Here is a 19046-nt window from a genome sequence, read left to right as displayed (position 1 = left end):
CGGCGTGTGTCGAAATTTCACGCAAAGCATTTTGCAAAGTAAATATTTTAAATACAGTTAAAGTATAACTGCGACTCCAAAAGTGTTTTGTTTGTAATGGGATTTTGGGCACGATCGATCTATCCATCCTGACAGTCTGCGCAGTGTTTTTAAATGAGTTGTATAGTCTTTGTGTTACAAGGCTCAGGTTCCTGGGTGGAGGAATGATTTTTTTTCCTCAAAAACTGCCCCCTAAATATCTCCATCTCATTGCCTCGAAATTAGGTAGGTTTTATTATAAACATATACAACATAAATGTTTTGTACTCTGTGCTGTGAGTGATAGTTACCAGTTCCTTTCACCACCCTGTATCCTATAAGTAGTTGGATGTTATTTGTGGATAAAGGTTTGGGAATAATTGTCACTAGTAACTTCAAATTACCTCAGAAAATATCCATTGCAGTTGATTAGGCGTGGTCAGGTCAGGTCAGGTTGGGAAGCATGCACTGATACAGTACATTGCCGCACCCAGCAGGTGACAAAACACCTCAGGATCTCAGTTGATAGCCCCCCAGGGCGACACAAGATCCAGTCCCACCCTTCGGAAATGGCCATCTATCTGCCCCAGCCAGGTGTTATGTGGGCGTGCCCTTGGTCTGGTCCAGCCACTTTAGTCCACAGCAATGAGGATCCTGCGAGTCGGATCACCCTCAGGGAAATGCGCCACATGGCCGTAGTGCCGTATCTGATGCTCCCTCACCATGCAGGTAATGTGCGTCATTCAGGACACCCTGAGCAACCGCTCATTCTCCACAAAGTCAAACCAGCGGTAGAAACAGGACCAAAGGAGTGTAGTCTTCATCTCAGGTCACAGGATAGCATGCATGTCTCGCAGCCATGCAGCGAAACAGGAGGCACTAGGACCGTAAAGACTTGGACCTTTGTCCTTTTGCAAAGATATCAGTAGCACCACACCCCCCTTTCCAGTGACCTCATGACCCCCCCCATGCTCTCCCAATCTGTCTATTGATTTCATAGGAAGAATCACCAGAGACATGAATGTCACTGCCGAGGTAAGTGAACCTCTCAATGCGGTCGACATTCTCTCTGCAGACAGACACACTGCTGATGTCTGTGCCCAAGAGGTCATTAAAGGCCTGGATCTTGCTTTTTATCCAGGACATTCACAAGCCCAGACACTCAGACTCCTCGCTCAGTCACTCCATTGACTCCGTGAAGATCACAGCATCGTCGGCAAAGTCAAGATCAATAAATCTTTCTTCACCAACAGATGCCCCACAGCTGCTGGACCCCATCACCCTGCCCAACACCCAGGCCATGCAAGCACTGAACAGAGTAGGAGCAAGAACACACCAAACTCCAAAATCAGTTGGGAAGAATGTAGAAGTTCTACCTCCACTCTGCATAGCACTCACAGTGCCAGTGTACAGGCCGGCCATGATGTCCAGCAACTTCAGAGGGATCCTGTGAAGTCTCAGGATGTCCCACAGGGCAGCTTGATCAACTGAATCGAATGCCTTATGAAAATCAACAAAGGCTGCAAAGAAACTCGCATTTGCACTCAATGAGAACCATCAGTGCCAGGAATCGGTTAATAAAACATCTCAATAATATCCAGGGTGCCCTGCGAGATGAAACCCCTCCTTCTCGTAACACCAGCAACACCAACACAACCTTCAGCAACCTTCAGGGTCTTGTCAGAGAAGGTCTCACATTAGAATAAGCAGTTGCAACAAGTCTGCAAGTTCCTCACATAAACTGTGTGCAGACTCATTAGAAACACCCTGATCTTGGAGTCTGGTCGGGTCCAGCCTCATTCTTCTAGTAGGTGGTAGCCTTCTGGACCAAAGCTGAATCTTCAGAGTAGTAACAACAAGTCTGTTGTCAGAATTCAAGAACTGGGTGCTTCTGTAGTCCCTGTGGTTCTACCTCCAGTGACTGCCCAGGAGGATGTGATCGAATGTGGCTCAGGGCACTGGAAACAGGATCCAGTGACCCGCAGCACCCTGACCATTTGTAAAGCCAAGGAACATGGACCCACTTTCACCACAGACGCCAGACTTATAGGGACCGACACAATCCTCATAGCCAGCCATGTCACCCATGACCAGCGGAGTGTCACCTCATGGGCACCCATCAACCTCCAAATGAAATTACGAATAAAAATGTCTTCCTCATTGAGACATCACTCACAGCAGTCAGAGCATACACTGAGACAACAGACAAAACGCCCACACAGTGCCTTAGCCTGAGTCTCATAATACGCTCGTTGAAAGGAGAGACATCGGACACCATCGGGAGTAGCCGATCTGCCAAAGAAACAGCTGCACCCTGAGTATGTCAGCCATCAAAGCGACCAGACTAAGAATAATAATAATAATAATAATAATATGTGTACCCATCTAAAGAGATCTGGCCACTCCCCAGTCTCAGAGACTGACGCCACTGAAATGCAGAGTTTATGAAGCACCTCTGACAGTAGAGGAAGATGGTTATCATGCTGGAGAAACAAGACGTTCCACATGCCAAATTAGGACCCGGGAGCTCCGGTGCAGCGAGTGACGCCTCAGCACCGGCATTTTCGACTCGGCATTTTCCTCCCGTCCCCTTCGTGATGCGTGCAGCCTTCCTGTGGGCGGCTGCAGCAGGGTTACTCCCGCAGAGAGCAGAAAGGAGTCCTGTCTGCTTTGTCGGAGCTGTGTGAAGTGTTTACGGTGGCTGCAGTGCCGGTCTTCCTGTGGTTTTGCAGGTGTTAGTGAGCTTCGCTGGAAAATCGACAGCCCAAATGGTTCGGCCAAACGTCGACAGGGCAGCTACTTGAAATAATGTAATATTAAACTAAACACAGAAGAATAGTAGTGACTTTACATAAAGTAACAATAATCTCCAACGAGATTTTTATTCTAAAACATAGCTAATGTTACCAAATCAGCTAAATGTTATTTAATATGGTTTATGCAACTGCTTTGTACAGATGGATAGCAATTATTCACAGGGGACAGAAACAAAATATGAAAAGCTTATACAGGAAAAAAAAAAAAATTGGTGCAATTGTCCAGGTTAATGGTTCCAGGTTTCCAATGACCTGGTACTGGACAAGCAGTCAGAGGATGGATGGGTGGATGGATGGGTGGATGTAATAACGATCATTACCAGAAGAGAAAAGGCTCTGTTCACCTTAAATGTTGTGAAACAGAGCGTTACGTGCAGTATGGTGGATCTTAATGCACGATTGGGATAAAGAGTTATGCTATAGACCAGGGGCCTGTATCACGAAGCTGGATTTTTGGGTTTGCAAGATAACTTGGAGGATTAAGGTAGTCTGGGCTAAATGTAAAGGAATGACATTAAAGTCAATGTAAACTGGGGCGCCTTAAATCGAATTCGTGCAGGATACTGCAGCTTTTACTGTGACTACGGCAGCCTTGCCCAGTATAGGTAGCTCTAATTCATCGCTGCACTCTGAGGGACTTGAAGCTCCATGTTGTATTTATGAATGTCTTATTAATAGTCTACTTAATCCTGAACGTCTTTAATTTCATGTTTGCTGTTATGCTGGCAGATTAATTTGACTGCAGATCCAGCAGGATCACATCGCGTGCGGATGCGTAGCTAGACCCTGCGCCCTTCTTTGGAGAGGTGCCTCAGCCAAATTCCTCACCCTGCCCGTGGGATATTAAGACGTTTTGGCTGCACTCTGCCCCTTATCTCTCCCAAGGCCCTTATTATGGGGGGGGATCAGATTTGGCCTGGCTAAATGTGCATGAATACCTAAAGGATACAGGACACCGTGGAGAGATTATTAATTCACAAGCATGTTGCCGGGGACGTCTAGGGCTTGTGTCTGCATTAGTGTCTTGCTCAAAGTCCTGGGGGTTTCGTAAATGTAACAGAAATCAATATCGCATTTATGCATGCCTGCCTGCGACAGCTACCCCAGCTGTTTATTATCCCAAACAGTCAGAACCCATATAGATTCATTCATTCATTCATTTTCCATACCTATTTGTCTGTAGCCTCTTTTCAATCATAATATTGGCAAATGTCATGATATTGATTAGGCATCTGCTTTACTGCTACTGTATAAAGAATGTTTTCATTTCTAATCATAATAGTAATACATTATATAAAATCTATTCTTAGTACTAGGACTGTATATGAACAATGCTTTAATTTCCAGTCATATTACTAGCACCAATCTTAATAGCAGTAATCTAGCACATCCTTGAAATGCTCTTGCCTTTATAATTAAGTTGTTTTTTATGTTCAGATCTTGAGTTTGGCTGTTTTATCGGTCAGGCCACATTTCACAGGTGATGAAATCCACAGGATGCCCTCAACCCGAACATGGCTCCATGTCACAGCATGAAGGAGGAGGAGGGAGGTTGTGATTTCGGGATCTGCGTCTGTTTTTGTTTGGGTGTGAGCAGAGTTCAGCCATCGTAAAATGCTAAATGCTAAAAAACAGCTTGTAAAATCCACAAATCCTGCAGAGAGACTAATATAAAGTCATTCCATTAGGGGGTGAGGTCACCACAGGAGTGACATTAGCCAAACAGATTTTATATCATCTTCTCCCTTTGGACTCATATTTGTGACGCTGTTTGTAATTTCCAGCGGGATAACTTTGCTCAGGACACCCCTCAACACTGCGTGCATCCCCTGCTTTCTGAACACTCGCCAGCCACCCGGCAGGGATCTATCAGGCAGTTCTGCAGTGGTGTGCTTAACTGACTGGGAACACACTGCAGTCCAAAAACAACCCCGAACCATACCCCAGGGAGATATGTGACACGGCACTTACTGAAATGAGTCATTGTCACAGAATCACATTTGGTTCGTGACCCTTTCTCTACCTTCGGATTGGAATCGTAGGGCCTCATTTCTGCTGTAGTTTCCAGAAATTATTTTCTATTCACTCACTTTGATCCATCCGCTTCTTACTGCTCATACTGGTCAGGGTCACTGGGTCATTCAGTAAAATGTACAATGTATTATCTGTTATACATGCACAATAAAAAAAATATATATACATCAGAATAGTTTTCTAAAAATACATATGATATGGAATACATAATGGTAAGCTTATATAGTCAATATTGTTTTCAATTGGCATTGGTTTACATTTCTTTAGTTTCTAAGAAAAAGTAAAGATGTTTTTTCTACAAAAGTTCAATTTTTTGAGTTATTAATACTTGCTAGTTGTTCATGCGGAGCCATGAAGATAAATTACTCCCAACCCTAGATCTGCATTTTACTCTGCATATTCTACATTACATTTCCTCCATGGTGGATGCTCTTGTGCTAGTCCAGTTTCTTAGCTACAAAAGAACTTAGATATCAGGTTTTGAAGTCCTGAGGATAGAGCACAGCATTCTGTTTGATATCAATATACACACACAAAATATCAGTTATTTAGAATTTGTCAATATCAGACAAGTGTCCAGGCAAATGTTTTATTCGTAAATGGAATATGGCTCCTTTATAAAGCCTATTCACAAAGCTGTCCAGTCATTCTTCCATTATTACATCGTCCAAGCATCTTATCCAGTATAGAATGATTTGAAGATTTGAGTTACCTGGAAGCAAATGACACAGGGCAAAGGAACACCTTGGGTAGGATGGAAGTTCATTGTAGTGCGCTCAGTAATGCTTGTTTAATGAAACGTACAAAAGACGATTTCTATGTAATGATAAACGAGACTGTCAGATGGCAGCGTTACTCCATTCCTTCTGATTGTTATGAGGTCTTTCTTCCTCGCGGTGTCACTGCAGATACAACTCAACGTAATTTATCTAAGCGACGCTTCGGTAATTATTGGCTTGAGTTACAACACTTCACGTAACAATTCATCATACTTAAGACGGTAAGGTGCAATAGTTTGAAATACAGCCCTTATGTGCCGTCTGAGGTACCTGATTTTGTTTGCTCGTTTGATCTATTCACACGTAATAATATTATTTATGCATAATTTCATAATACAGAAAAATGCTTACCATAGATTACTCTAAAAGCCAGGCATCACACATGTTACGGTTGGTCTAACAATTCACACACTGAATAAGATAATTATACAGGATAATGCACGGGCTCCAATAGAAAATACAGGCTGGTGCGCATTCTTATAAACAAGTACATATTATTTATTTGAACCTTACTGACAATCTAAGAAACAAAACGTCTAACTTTAACGACTTGAACATGCATAATTATTTCCATTCCACACAAACAGGTTACTTAACCCTGCGACGCATATCCAAATGAATTTTCTGAAGATAATTTGCTATGTGTTGATGTTAAAGTTGATTGTTACTTAAACTAAACAAAATATGTGATTTATTTGTATAACACTGCAACGCTTGTTCCCTTGTAAGGGGAGCGTAGCGGACTGGTTGGGCAGAGGGGGGAAATATTTCTCATTTTTGCGTTGCTTTGAGGGAGGAGCGGGCAGTGCTTTTGCCGGGAAGGTAAACTGGGGTGATTCTTCGTGGAGCTTCGCGGGTGTGATTAATGGACCGCGCGCGGTACGCGGGTGTGATGTGAGCTGGTGCCCGTCGCCGCGGCTGCCCCGGTATGACCTCACGGCCGAAAGCGCCGCGAGGGAGGAGCTGAACGGCGCCCTCGCTCCCGTGCGGCCATTCATGTGGAGATAAACGCCAGGGAAAAAAAAACTTTTCAGCCGGCGCTTCATGACTTAAAACAGGTAATATATGTCTTTTTTTCATAAAAATGAGGAAAAAAACCGAGATTTGTATCGAGTTCTATGCTCTACTGCGGATGCGCTGGTGAGACCGAAATGAAGCAGTTTAACGAGTCGCTGGTAAGTTGGTGAATGGTGCGGCTGAGGTTTTAGGAGTAAAAGGGTTTAGACAGATACGTTTTAAATGGTTTAACTAAAACGATTATTGGTACTTCTTCGTATCTTAAAGAGCAATAAAGTTTTTTGGAAAATCAAGCCCTAAAGGCTGCTGTTATGTGGCGGTGGGGCTGAGTGCCTAGAAAGTTTGTTGGACATGTCAAGGCATTTCACTCGGACTCCGTCCTTTATTCAGTTTTGTGCGGAAAGAAGAAGCGTCTTTTGTGCGTTTCTCCATCTTCCCATGTGAAGGTTTGTTACCCCGTGACAGCAAAGGCAAATACTTTCAATGTGAGGTTCAGCTACAAGTGTCCATTTTGAGTTCACCGCTTATTTATTTCGATGTTGCTGGGGGAAAAAAAGTTTCATAAATACTCCGTAGCCTAACACGTCTTGTACCGTGCGGAGAAACGCTTTTTCGCCTTTCCGCTGTGTGTAATGCATTTATACTAACTTTACATATTCCTTAATTAAATACACATTATGCCTCGTTTGTGAAAAGTTTCCCCCAGTATAGGCAACGTTAAATACAGTGAAATATGTTAATTTCCACTAAATGTACCTCTTGTCCCAATGATTCATACTGCTTTGCTTTTAATACGACAGTGAGTCGTGTAGTTTTTGTAAATTTAGTACAAATCCCAAATCCAGGCATTTTTACTCCTCCTGTCGGACTAGTCAAAGTGTGACAGTCTAGTCAAAGTGTGACTTTTAGTTTTATTACAATTATTAGTAATAATAATTTACTACTACTTTGGGTGTTAGTTTTAGCAGTCAGCTGGTTCATGCTGCGATGTTTATTTTTTTATCAGCTGTACTGGGCTTGGGGATGCTCTGAAAATGGCTTGCAGCTCAAATACACTAAGAAATCCTTTCATGAAGAATACCTTTCATGGTATGTTGCAGCGTGTGTGTTTAAACGGAAGAAGTGAATTCGATGTCAAGATCTGTTTAAGTCAGATGCTTCGTTAGATTTTTTTTTTTTCCTTGAGGGGGTGCAGGCGTCGGATTTCTAACCCAGCTAAAATGTTCTAACATCACCCATGTCACACTGGGAGCATTATGTGATTTTTAGCTTTGGTACAGCTGTCGAGTCATCTGGGTGCCTTACCCCACCCTCGAGAGGTTAGACTTCACTGTAAGGTACACGGACAACTGTTGTGCTTCTGTCTGTTAGCAGTATTGTTTTAATCTCTTGGGCTACATGAGTAGGAACCTTTGTGGCAAGACAAGTGGGATTTTGTTACTGTGTCTTAAGCCTCCACTGTGGGCAATTCGGACAAGGGTCCCAGCCACAGGGGAGATATTGGGTCTAGCTGTTCGTAGTCAGTCTGGAGAGGGGACAAGGCGCTTTGGCAAATCAAGGCGGCAGGCAGCGGGGAAGCTCTGATCCAGCAGCACCCAGGAGTCAGTGAAGTAAGCCCATTGCTTTGGTTAAATGGGTCAGCCTGATACCTAGTGTTGTGTTACAAAGATAAATGTAAAGTGTGATAAATTGGTAAGTTGTATTTCTGCTGGTGTCTCCCAAAAGTGTTAACTGTGATTGTGCAGTTTCATGGTTTACTCCAACTCAAAGCATGATAACACCATGAGCTCTAGCTCTGTATGGAGTTGGACAGCTCTCTGTATGTCCCCTAATGTTTGTTAGACCCTGGTTTCATCTTTGCATTGATAGGCTGCTTGTGGGTGGTGGTCTATTAACTGCAGTTTCTCTGGTTTTGATGGACATCTGAACCAGAAATGCTGTGCTGTGAGCCTTCGATCTCTTACGGCAAGTTCACCAGATAGTTCAAGGTGCTTTGGGGAGGAGAGGGGATGGGGGGGGGGGGGGGGGGGTTTGACGCAGCACTCAGGGTAACATGTAGATCATTGCCCCCTCCCAAAAGACTAAGCAAGGCCACACAACACAAACAGTTTCAGTACTGTTGCTTCTCATGTAACATTTTCTGACTTTGTTTTTTATACCACTTTTGGTTGTGGCTTGAGTTTACCTGTTGATTTTGTGGTGTATTTTCTACTACTAACATCATCCTGAACCACGAATTTCCTCTGCCTTTGGTTCCACGCTGGAAAAAGATGGCAACTGCACATTAAATAACTCTTGAGTTGTTTTGCTCCTGGGACATCAGTGTAATTTATGTGAGGGCTTAAGTTTTTGGCCACAGAGCAGCTTGAGTTGGGGGTGTGGTGTTGAATTAAGAACTAATACAGCTACTGTACCACCTAGGGAAAAATTGTTTTCGGAGCCAGTTTAAGAAAGTACCGCGTAACCGCAGTATGTGAAATATTTTGGCCGGTCGAGCATTTTAATGCTCTGAAATTTGGCACATTCTCTGTATTAACAGCTTAATTTTGCGTTCCTGGCGGGATCCCTGTGAAACGATCAGACCGTTTTTCTGCGGTACATGGAAATGTGCGTGCGAGTAGGTTTTGGCTAATTTCACCACGCCTCTCCTCTCGGTGCCGGTTTGTGACGAGTCTTTTGAAGGGATGCTGATGTGCAGGCCTCAGCTGTGATTTCAGAGTGATGTGCACAAGTGTGGGTGAAGTAAGCTGACCTTACAAAATGTCACACACAATTTTTTTTTTTTAACACCCCCCCCCCCCCCTTTGCTATGCAAGCCCATGACCAATAACTATCTTAATGCATTTTTATATTTGTTTAACTAGTGTCATTTTCCCACCTGGTTTGTACATAGCTGTCATCCAAAAGGTTGACGTGTTGCACAACACAAAATATACTAGTGAATCAGGATGTGATTTGTGTGGCTAAACCTTGGGGGTGAGTTGAGAGATTCTGTAGGTTTAGGAGACCTGCATAACATGATGTTTTGTTTACTCTTGCATGTGAAAGTAGATGAGAGCTGCTGAAGCTGGAAAGGTGTCCGAGAGCTCTTGAACCCTTAATGTCAACAAGGGCTGCTTGTCAAGTGAAAGCCGAACTTTAAACTTTGCAGGTGAATGCTTAACCCTAAACAAACAAGAGGTAGCCTGCGGGGCTGTCAACCTGGCCTTTGTCTACACCCCCCACCCCACCCCAAACACCGTTCAGGTTACGACACTTTATCGAAACGGGGTTTGCTTTCGGTATCTGCTCTGTGTGGCATGGCTGCTGGACTTTGCGCCCTCCCCTGCAGAGCAGAGCGCAAACAGGAAATGACATCATGAATCAGACAGCTGGTATTGGCAGTATGCTGTTCTCATACAAATGCAGCTGACTTTGTGACAGTTTAAAGAATTGCTTTCTGAAAGGTATGTTCAGGTCCATCAGGATGGCACCCCCAGGACTCAGACAACCTTCAGGGTAGAAATGTGTTCCCTAAATCTTTCCACCATGCTACTCAGGAGAGACTTAAGCCTGGTATGTTCAAGGGTGCAGTGGCTGGTGCCCTACGGTAACCTAAACCTGCCAACGTCTGCTCCTCTGTGGCTTGGATGGAAGCTGGAGTTCCTCAAAGTGAATGGGGTGTGTGCGTTTCAGCTACGACAGCGTGGATAGTGGTGCCGTCAGGCAGGGCGGATGCTCTCCAGGTGAGAGGAAGCAGTTTATGAAGTGCCTTCATACCTTTTCCGGCCGAGATCCATTTACGCAATGTTTCCATGCCGGAAGGCGTAGCGTAGCGCCGTGACGTGACGGTTGATGAACGCCTTAAGCCTCCTTTCTCCCGTGACGTTTGGCAGAGAGGGCGGCAGAGAGCGCACTTTCGGCGGATCTCTTTACGGAGTCGTGACATGCCTTCCCAGTCAGTCCAGCCAGGTTTTGACATGCAGGCCGGTTAAAAGGAACACTCACTTCTTGTAAATGCATTTGGATTTTTATTTTGTTTGTTTCGCTGCGAACTGTCTGTGAAGGGTTACGGGAAACGCTTTGGCCAGACGGCACCCGTGAGTTAATTTTGAGTGTCGAATGATTTTGTGGTGTTAATGGATTGGGATATTAATTTGCTACATCAGGGAATCTCCCACGTCTTATTCTGCTCCTAAGCACAGGCACATAGTTCTGCTGAATATATAAGATGTTTATTTTACTTTAGGAAAGCTGTCTTAGCAACTAGCTGCACTGTTTTGGAGGCCTTTCAGTATTTGATATAAATCTGCTTTTTTTTTAAGCAGTCTTCCATTTATGTGAAAGATTCTAAAGGGGGCTTGGTTAGGTTAAAAGTTGAGGTACAGTCGTGGTGTCTTTCATCTTGATGTGTTTACAGTTTGCCATAGAGGGTGGCTTACAGTCCTGCGTGGCTGAGATAACCCGGCTGCGACATCACCCTGCTCACTGGTCTTACTGGTGACCACGGCCCCCACCACCGTGGCCCCAGACACTCTGCCTGGTCTGTCGCCGTAGATGTCATCTGCGCTTTTCCACTGTGGACTTCAAGGCCGCCACATGCCGATGATGTCTAAGGTTCAAAGGAGAAGCACACATGATGTGTTTAAAATGGACTCAAGTTCTGCATGGTGGACGTCAATCATGCATTAATTTTAAGACCTGGCCACTAAGGGATCCTTTAGAGCAAATGTTAGGAATGTTGCCGCATGTTCTGCATTATGGGGCTTCTTGATGGCTAAAGACTGCCTGTTGGTTCATATATTACCTGCAGATCCTTTTAATGCCAGGGTTTCTGTACGAGTTTGTAACCCTCCCCTGTTCACAGCTTGGCAGACATGCTGTTAGCGTGTTTCAGTTTGACTTCATTGCCTGGAATTAACACGTTTAATGAGATTTCCGTCCCTGGCTGCCGCGCCAAGATTTTACACCTATGCGAGGTGACCTGGCATTTTCCCGTTTGGAGCAGGAAGGCGTTACCTAATATTTAAATGGGTTTTTCCTCAAAGACTCGTAAAGGTCATGGCATGGAGTGTCTGTGGTTGCCATGGAAACCACAACCTGCCAACTGCGAATCCAGTCGATGAGACGCGTTTGCTAGGGGGAGGGGGGGATTAGACAGCCCCGTCTGCTTGGTAGCTCATCGTGTAGCTCTGTCTGATGGGGTGAGGGTTAAAGCTGACACGTTGGACGATGGGTGGCTTTTAGCCAATCTACCGAACGCTGCCAGCTGATTGACCACTGCTTCCATCACTGCTTCTCTCCTGGTTTCCTTTGACATGCCTAGTTCAGCCTGCTTGAGATCCTCCACCTCGCCCCCCCCCCCCCCCACCCCTTCGTTAACTGAACATTGTGAATACTCTCCCCAGCCGCGTTCGTCTGGGACAGAGGCAGCACGCTGTTAACTCAACGACTTGCCCAACTGCTGTTGATCTTCCCCGCTGAGTGTCTGTCCTGTTAATCACTCCACTGACAGCTCTCATGGAAGCCTGCGATTGCGGTCTGTCATGCCTGAGGCCTCTTAACCATTGAGTTCATCCTGCCACTATTTCCTGAAGCATAACCCAATTGTTTTTGGGGTGCACTGGCAGGGAAAAGCAGTATTTTGCTTCAAGTTGGCTGGCTCTTCACAGTGCTTCTTAGAGCTTCTGGTTGGAGCAAAGAAAGTTTCACTCCTCCACATGCCCTCTATGGCTCTCGGTCCTGCCGGCTCTTGTACCTTTTAGGGAGGCGGGTGTCCCATCATGCCCCATCGGGTGCTCTTTCCTAATCTCTCCACATCAACTCAGAACTTGCCCGCCTCTTGTTCCCAGCCGTACTGCATCCCTACATCCCGATGCGTGTTTTTTCCTAGGCTGGGCATAGAGATTTCCCAGCATGCACCATACAAACGTTTCCATTTGCGTGGTTCGTAAATAGAACCATATATAGGTGGTTATTTAACTAAGTCATATAAAGGAGTAATTTAACCAATAAACTTTTACATTGTTATAAATGCATTCCAGTGCCTTGTGTCAGTAACCTGTCTGTAACTGTTTAAAAAAAGTCATTACCTCTGATTTGAGTACTGTGTAAAAACTGCTTACAGTAATGGCTTGTATTCATATAGCTTGTACTCATATAGCTATGAGTACAAAGTTACAATAATGGCATGTACCTATAATTTAACACATTTTATTTAAACACCTACTTTTTCTTTATAACATTGTTTACATATTCTTTACACTCCTTTTATATTATATTTTGCATTCTGTTTATATTTTGTTATATCCCATAATCATTTTCTTTGCATCCTTCCTGACTTGTTCTTTCTTGCACTGGAAAGGATAGAGTCCTAATTTCATTGTACGTTGTGCAATGACAATGACGCCATTAATTCACATGACTAATTTTGCTCATTAGTTGGTAGTTATGTGGTACTCATATGTGTGTGCATGTGTCACCCTGTAGCTTGGCATTCTGTTGTTAGCATGGGTGTATCTTGAGGTCCTGGAGAATTTCCATAATGTTGGGTCATGGTCCTGTTCTGGCCTGTGCCTCATGACCTCCCAGAGTAAAGCTCTCTTGAACATTTGTGCTGCTGTTCATGTCTGTCCATGAACCTTGGGGAATGTTAGCGTGGTCCCTCAGTGTCTCTGAGGTCACACAAAGGTTCTTTGAAGATCTGCAGAGATTAGATCCAGGAGGGATTGATACTGAGTGCCAAGCTTTCTTTATTTCCTTATCAGGTATTTTTTTAAGTGATGGTCAGACATTCCTCACTGGAACTTAAATTAAGGTGCCATTTGATGCACAGTGACTAAAGCCAATTTTCATGCTGATACTTTTTTTGGGTTGATTTATATTTGTATGTTTTTCTTGTTCTGCCTTTTGATCCGTAAGAGATGCACCGATGGTTTAATTAACCCTGGGATCAGTTGTCAGGGGAGCCTTGCAGCGGCAGATCTCCCTCTCCTGCCATTTCTCCTGCGCATGCGCCCTTGCACTCCCTCCGCAAATAAAAATGCGATGGTGGTACTTATCGGGTTCAGACAAGTTGATGGTTTTTAGGTGGATTACCTTTCCATAATCCGATGAGGTTGCTGTTGATGAGAAACCACCCCCCCCCCCCCCAAAAAAAAAAGTTCTTAATGTTTATTGGGCTTTTGTGTGGGGAGTATAAATAATTACTTTGGGGGGGGTGTACATTCTTCTACCAGATGGGAGTATGCTTGTCTCCTACCTTATCTTGCTGACGTTGTTCACTGTGGCGGGGGCTCTGACTGCCCAGTTTGGGGTGATCTCAGACTAGAAGCATACCACTGGTGATCTCTGAGAGACACATGCCATCTTACCTCGTGGTGTTTCTGCCCTCCTGCTGCTTGGGAGGTCTGCCGCCAATGTCCCAGGGACTACGCACTGGACACCTCCTGTCCTGTCTTATCTCATCTCCGGGGGGGGGGGGGGGGGGCATGGCTTGTCTTGTCTCCGCTGTGCCCCAAGCATGCATGAATGCTAACTGCACAGCTGCAGTGCGGTGGAATGTGGGGATGGTAAGGGTCAGGATGGAGGTGGTGCTGGGGGGTGGGGGTCTGTAATTGCTCACACGTGTGGCATATTTTTCTTCCAGAGTTGGGTTGGTTTTAAACACGGGCCGTCCCCACGGAGGCCCAGTCTGGATGGATAAATCACCTGGAATTGATCCTCACTGCAGAGAGACAGAGATTCTGCCACAATTACGTATGGTTCCATATCGGGTATGGGACTGACGTCATCATTTTGGTCGAGAGAAAGGCACAGGAGTTCTGGATTTAGATTTTTACACTAAACATCTTCCCTAAGAGAGAGTGAAAGTAGTTTGTTTCAGGCATGTCGAATAGTTTAAGCTGTTTAAACACTCCCTTCTGCTGCCTTTGGCGGCTGTTTTTATTTTCGCCTCCAGCTCTGCCTCATCGAGCCTTTGTTCTCTTGCCGTCCTCCGTTTTTCTGATCCATAGCTGTTGTTCCCTCCATTCTTATGCTCCGGAAATCACATTTGATGGGGGTGGGGGGGGGGACTTGCATGTGGCATATTTGTGTTATGATGTAGCTGACGCTGAAGGTTTAAACATTGGGGATTTTTCTGTCTGAGGGCAAGTGAATGTGTGTGGATTCTCTGGCACCTGGGGCCGGGACGCTGTGAGGATTATTCCACGACGCCAAGCCCAGCTAATCGGCGACTGGGTCATTTACAGGAACTGAAGACAGACGGCTTAGGTCTCGAAGGGGCAGGGGATGGCATGTGGTGCCACTGAAGCTGACCAACAGGATGCATCAAGTTCAGTTCCAAATGACTTTTTGCTCTTTGATCTTTTCTGACATGACGGTGGGATTTTTCTTTCCTATCTGTGTGTAAATTTCATTTAACGTTAAGTGCTGCTTTCCCCCCCCCCCTTCTCTCAGTATTTATACAAACTACCAAACCAACATACATATTCGCCTATGGGCACAAATCTTTGTGAGATCTTGTGTGAAGGGAATGCAGTCATCCCTGTCTTGTAACATAAATCACTTTTTTTTTTTTTTTGAGAATTGCTTTGGCCCATCTTGCTTTTCCCATGACATCATGTTGTTTTTTGGGAATCTCTGAATTACGACTATGGGTTAGACATTTATCCTGAAAATTAGATGGGTAGGCTGTTTATGTTGCCATCTGAAAGAAAAGTATATTCTGTTCACACGGTTTTTGGAGTACCTCTCTACCCATACTCATTATGTGAAATTCTGGTGTAATGACACAACCAGTTCCTTTCCTTTGGCAAAACGATTAGAGCAGATTCGGTTACGCTGTTGAGATGGTTTATTACTTTGCATCTGGGTCAAAAAATAAACGTATGCCAGCGGTTACTCTTGTCATTGACTTCATTCAGCTTCTGATGTTTGCATTAAGATTCATATCCTCCAAAGATCCAGAAATTCATTCTTCTCCTGTAGAGGAACATCTGCTTTTTGCTCATCTCTCCCATACTATACATTAGAATCTTTATTGTCACGTGACCAAGGTTGGAGGAATTTTATATAATTTTTGCCATAGCTTGCTGATATTAGGGACATGACAATAGAAAACAATGACAGAGAATGAATACAAGCCAAGATGCACAACTGAGAGGGTTAGGCCTAAGCACAATGTATGCAACACATACAATGGATTGTTTTAATTTTAAGCAGTGCAGTGCTGAAATTTGACACAGATGCCATGTTCATGCCACTCTAAGTCCTGTTGATTCTTGAAGAGGACAGGGAGGGCATTCAGATAACAGTGCAGGGCTCCAGACGGACTCTTTCCACTAGTAACACTCCCGTTCCTTACTGAAAATTCTAGGAGTACCAGCACAAAATGTAGGCGCACCACTTAAATCGACGTGCAGTGCAACACATTTTTTTTCCATCTTAAAAGTATTTCTGATAAATGCTTTGGTAATTAATATACTTTTTACAGAAATTACCATGTTTTGTCTTATTTTAAAGGAAAAAGTTACAAAGTGAAGTAGAGCTTTGAGAAGTTAAATGGTGCTTTTTTTAAACCATAAACACATACATTTACAAAGGTAAACATTAGTATTTGGTCAGTTGCTTTTCTATCAGGTCATCTGTTTCTGCAATAGAGCGCTGTTGTGCTTTGAGTTTCATGAGGCACTTTTCCACCGGCATTCAGGAACCTAGTTCCTGGATCCGAGTACCTGGGCAGTCTTGACCTGGAACTTTTGTAGCTTCTGGCCAGTTTCATGTGTCGCTTTTTCACCTCACAACAGGAACTGGAACCTTTATGCTAAATAATCATGGGAAATGCAAAAAGCGTGTAAGTTAAACTTCGCACGCAGTTTCAAACGAAACTACACCACCACCCCAAAACGAGGATGAACAAGTAATTTTGTTCATTTATTCATGATCATTTATTTGTTAGTTACTGGGGCAATTAATCCCAATCCTAATGGGACACAGCTTTTTAGTTGTATTTTATTTATACGACCATAATGTGTTTATCACGTGTTTATAACAGATCATTTTCCACAGAAACAAAAAGCGAAGTCACGTTATTCCACTAGCAAGTTTTACTGCCGCAATTAATGATATTAAAGTATATCGTTATCAATGGAATTTTCCGATGCAGAAATATTGGATGCAAGCAAAAAAAAAATAAAAAAAAAAAAAAAATATATATATATATATATATATATATATATATATATATATATATATATATATATATATATATATATATATATATATATATATATATATATATATATATATATATATATATATATATATATATATATATTTATATAATATTTATTTTTCTGCTTTGGTTACATTTTATCTGCTCAGTTTTTGGTCTATGTCCTATATCCTTTCCTGCCAGTTCCGTGTACTTCCAAGTTAGCGCTGGTTTTTATGGTCAACCAATCAGCAAGCTATACCTGTAAGCCCCACCCCAGTAGTCCATCTGAGAATCGAGTTCCTGTGGTGGGAACACGACAGAAGTTCCTGGTTCCAGGAAGAAAGTTCTTCCAGTGGGAAAACGTTCCCCAACAATTTTCACTTGAGTATGTCACGTGATACACGGCAATGGTTAAAAAAGAGGGAAAAAAAAGGGGGGGGGGGCATATTTGCAAGTCACATTGGTGCGTCTAGTTATAAAATTTAATTGCACTGTCCTCTACAATGGTCTCAAAATGCAATAAAATGGTTGAAATCTAAATGTTTGCCACCCTGTCACGTGTGGACAGCCTCTTTTACCATCCCAATGCTTAAGTAAAAACAAAAAAAAAACGTTTCAGTGGAAGTCTGTTCCTCCACCTTCCAGTGCTGCTGGTTTGTGGTTTCCGTTTGCTTACAGTGGGAGTGTAAGCGTGGCTGTGTTGTTCCGGTGGCTCTTGTGTAGGCTGCTCATATCTCTGTATTGTCTGCATTCCTGTAAATACCCCCATAAAGCGCAATCTTCTATAGGCCATCCTTGGGTGCTGGTGTCTCTCTTTATTATGTAGATTGCCTTATTTAGGCAGGAATTGTCATGGCGTGGTGAGAACCAAGCAGGGAGGGTTTTTTTGGGGGGTGGGGGGTTGTGTGGGAAAAACAGTTGCTGGCCAGAAGCCAGGGGAAGCTCAGAGGAGTGAGAGATGATGGAGAGGCGGCTCGGGCAGGGGGCCGCGGAGTTTGCATTGAATTGGGGGGGTCGACGGAGTGGGGGACGTGTTCTGGGGCTTGAGAAGCTGGGGCTTGCAGAACCTGGGGGTGCATGGAACTGGGAGACGCTGTGCAATCGTTTGCAAAGATGCCTTGAGGAAGGGAGCGCCTTCCTGTGTGTGTGTGTGTGTGTGGGGGGGGGGGGGGGCTGCTGCTATCATACATATCAGGTTGTACCAGAGGATGTTGTTTTTATCTGGACATATTAACAAAAGCAAATAGAGTACTAAAACTACTAACAGTCACCATGACCCAAATTAGGCCAGGAATGAGCATGCAGTTCTGGGGCGCTGGTGCTGTCTCTGCCTGACCCGGTTCTGAGCTTATTTTAACTGAAAAACTTAACTGAAGCTGAGCTTGCGGAACTGTGTGCGTGTTTGTTTAGAGCACTTCTGTTTTGTGTGTTCCTAATTGATTGGGGCCTAGTGACTGGGCTTCAGTGTACATCGAATCATCACCGTATTGCGGTGTTGAAGGTTGTCGTTGGACGTTTGCAGGGTATGTGGTTTGGCACTCCTGTGGCGTACAGTGTCGTGGGGGTGCGGCACCCCCTTTCCTGCACACTTCCTCTCAGCATATTGCTGGGACTCCATCTCATTCTCATCAATGGGTCGTAGCAGCACCTAAAATAGCTGTAAGGTTTGTGGAGTCATTTCCTGGGGATGGGGAAATGGAGGTTCTTCGCTGACCACTTAACTTGGCCGAAATGTAAATGCCTTTGTCCCATTCATCTAAAAATCAGATTTCAGAACTCCGATTCTCTGTCCATTCTTCTGTTAATGTCCCTTCCTGTCTTTTAAAGTTCTGCTTTGATTACAATGGCGGCGCTGCCATGTTCTGCTCAGGAAATCTCAAAGGGACGTTTTTGCAGAGAGCAGCTGTGAGGGCTTTTGCTGTGTTTACCCAGAGAGCCATTTTGCAGGGAGGCTGCTTATTCCTGGGAAGGAGAGACTCCTAGGGCATGCCTCGAGGAAGGTATTAGACGTGGCGGACTAGCAGGCCGTGCTGAAGTTTTTTGTTTATATGGTGATAAACTTCTTGTCTAATCAGTTTGCCTGTAATTCATTTATGCCGTTGAAGTGGATAGTCTGGTGAATAGCAGGCCGCTTCTCCCCACATCCTTGGCTACTGAATTCGATTGAACCATAATGTAATCAAG

The 19046-nt window shown here is 44.1% G+C and overlaps 1 protein-coding gene across 5 annotated transcripts in view; it reads left to right on the top strand.

Moving 5' to 3' along the window:
* The first annotated feature begins 6453 nt into the window (after positions 1-6453).
* Positions 6454-19046, top strand: part of tanc1b (tetratricopeptide repeat, ankyrin repeat and coiled-coil containing 1b) — a 95727-nt gene continuing 83134 nt past the window's right edge. For 4 of the 5 annotated variants that reach the window (XM_023811685.2, XM_023811518.2, XM_072718544.1 and 1 more), the window contains exon 1: positions 6454-6705. The gene's annotated coding sequence lies outside the window, so the exon portion shown is untranslated. Of the gene's footprint in view, positions 6706-10721; positions 10744-19046 lie in introns of those variants that run through there. The other variant, XM_072718542.1, reaches the window with a different exon arrangement.

This window comes from Paramormyrops kingsleyae, chromosome 1 (assembly GCF_048594095.1).
Source record: "Paramormyrops kingsleyae isolate MSU_618 chromosome 1, PKINGS_0.4, whole genome shotgun sequence".
In the NCBI taxonomy this organism is placed as follows: Eukaryota; Metazoa; Chordata; class Actinopteri; order Osteoglossiformes; family Mormyridae; genus Paramormyrops; species Paramormyrops kingsleyae.
This window is presented reverse-complemented; position numbering and strand designations above follow the sequence as displayed.